The sequence below is a fragment of the Anthonomus grandis genome, chromosome 2 (assembly GCF_022605725.1).
Source record: "Anthonomus grandis grandis chromosome 2, icAntGran1.3, whole genome shotgun sequence".
Lineage (NCBI taxonomy): Eukaryota > Metazoa > Arthropoda > Insecta > Coleoptera > Curculionidae > Anthonomus > Anthonomus grandis.
In genome coordinates, this window is record NC_065547.1 from 25,288,369 (window position 1) to 25,290,893 (window position 2,525).

Below are 2,525 nucleotides of genomic sequence, written 5' to 3' on the forward strand. Positions count from 1 at the left end.
ATTATTGCTCGTATTAGTTGATAAGCAATACTGTTTTCAACATATAGAAGAGGCGCAAAAGAAACAGCATCTGATGAAAAAATATTTCCAAAAAGCAGTTTTAAGAGTGCAATAGATTGGATTGCTTGTTTGCAAGTTTTATTTTTAGAAATTCATCGCTTTATGGCCTGGAAAAGCTGACATTCTTGTGAAAACTGAAGATGGCTTTGTCGCTTGGCTAATAAAAATGATAAATAACAAAATGTAATAAACAAAATAATATAAACTCGCAAAGTTTCTGATTTCTTCTTGAGCTTCTCTTTCTTGGCGTTTTCTCGACCATCTTTGCTTTGATCCGCCGACCAGTTTCTTTTAGACATATTACATAATGGTAATAGCTCCACCAGAATGACAGTCTAACTAAAGACTGGCAAATCGACGTACTACATGACGCACTACGAAGTACTGCACATGATAGTTTAAGCAACATAATATTTTTCAGCAAAAATTTGACTCCATTGACGCCAGTGAATCCAGAAGTATATAATCTTTTTTGATCTCTGCATGCAAAAATTCGACTTGTATGTAATCGATCTACACACGTGAAAATTTAATTTACTGACGCACCAATTTCCAATGGCGTCGCTAAAACCATGCATGGGTAAACTAACCATAACTAAGTGCACACACACTGTAAGGAGTTAATTTAATTATAAAACTGAGGAGGGGCGACAGAATGTTATAACTGGCGCAATTGTCTGCCATTTACAAAATAAGCTTGTAATATAAGTGCAAATAACAAAATTAAATTTTGTACAATATTTTTTTTGAAATTAAAAAATCTCTGCGAAAAAAGAGGTTAAAAGCAGCCAAATAGTCTGCCATTTCATTTTGCAATAGTTGTACTCTTTGGTGTGTCCAAACTGCAACTTTGGTACAACAAATTTGAACCTGATCAAATTTTTGTTCCTGCCTTATCTTAAGTGCCGTAATACCAACCTCCGATGGGCTTAGTGACGTCCCATCTCATTTAAAATAGGTATGGGTGTACGACTGAGAAAAATATCAACTTTGGTACAATGAATATGGTCAGACGGGCACTGGCTCTTAGAGTAGTATTTTGCAATATTGGTGCGAAATTTAAATACATCAATAAAAATAGTAAAAATAAATACCGGAAAAATTATTTACTAGAAAATACCGGCAACCTGGAAGCTAAATAGCTAGAAAATTTTACCAATCTGAAAGCCAAACTGCTAGAAAATACCGCCACAGTAAGAAAGGATTATGCTAGGTTAAAAGCAAATAAATTAAAAGAAGGAATTATTTCATTAATAGACGACAGAAATCAAGAAAACAAGAACTACTGCATTACATTCGCAATGGTGGAATGAATCGATAGGCTCATTAATCGGTATTTGGCCAACGTAGTCTCTAGCCACTGAAGAAACTGGAATAGGTTTCTTCATTTGCTTCTGCTGGCATATCGATCGGCCATCCATGAAGGTACAGGTGTGCCTCCGGCTCAAATAGTAATAGGAAAAGAACTCCCGTCTCCCATGCGAAGTAAAATAATCGTATACTTCATGCTTTAATAACAATCCGAGGCTGAGTTTTTACAAGGCAGCTCAGCTCCTTCACATACCTCTAATCTAATATTATCCTAGACTAGTGAGAGATAACATTATTCATGTTACAGTTATCGGTATTGGTCCCACTACCCAGGTCACCTAATCCTAATCGACGAGATCTTTATGTGGAACAAAAATAAAGTCTACGTTAATTCCAAATTAAAAAGAGAAAATTTGATTTTACGAATTCAGCATGCAAATTTAAGGTTGCAAAGAATTCAAGCCTGCTATGATATACCTCGAAATTCGGATGAAGTAACTGCTGCAATGTTTTGCTCTATTTTTAAGAGCTATTAACTAAATTGTTACTTTCTTTTTTACTTAAAACTGTGAGTCAAGTAAAAAAAAAAACAGCATTTTTTTGCAAGCATTTTATTGGTATTATTTGGTGGTTCTCTGTCAGTTACCTGTATAGGCGAAACAAGAAATAGAAAAAAGATATCGGAAAGGGCCAAGAATAAGAGAATGGAAAATCACTAAAAAATCAGGGATAGCAAAATATGCTTCTCTTAATTACTACTTTTTTATTGTATACAAGCTAGAAAGATTAAAAATGGGATGGCATAAATGGTTAGGAGGTTTAGGGCAAAATTCCAAAATGTTTCTTTCCTTTTGTGTGAGTTTTGTTAGCCAGTAATTAAGTTAAAAATAATTATTTTTATACTACAATTACTTTATATTGATCATATATATATATGAAATGTATGAATGATGAATACTACAAAAAAATTTCATTGTCCTTATTTTCATTTTATGTTCTAAGCATTATAAGATACATTTTCACACAACTATTCAATTTTCTATTATAACATTCCAGTTACATACGTAATGGTCGTCATACAAGTAATGTAAATTAAGAGTTATCAGTAATTATTATTTAAATTTAATTTGATAACGACACGCCAAAAACTTATT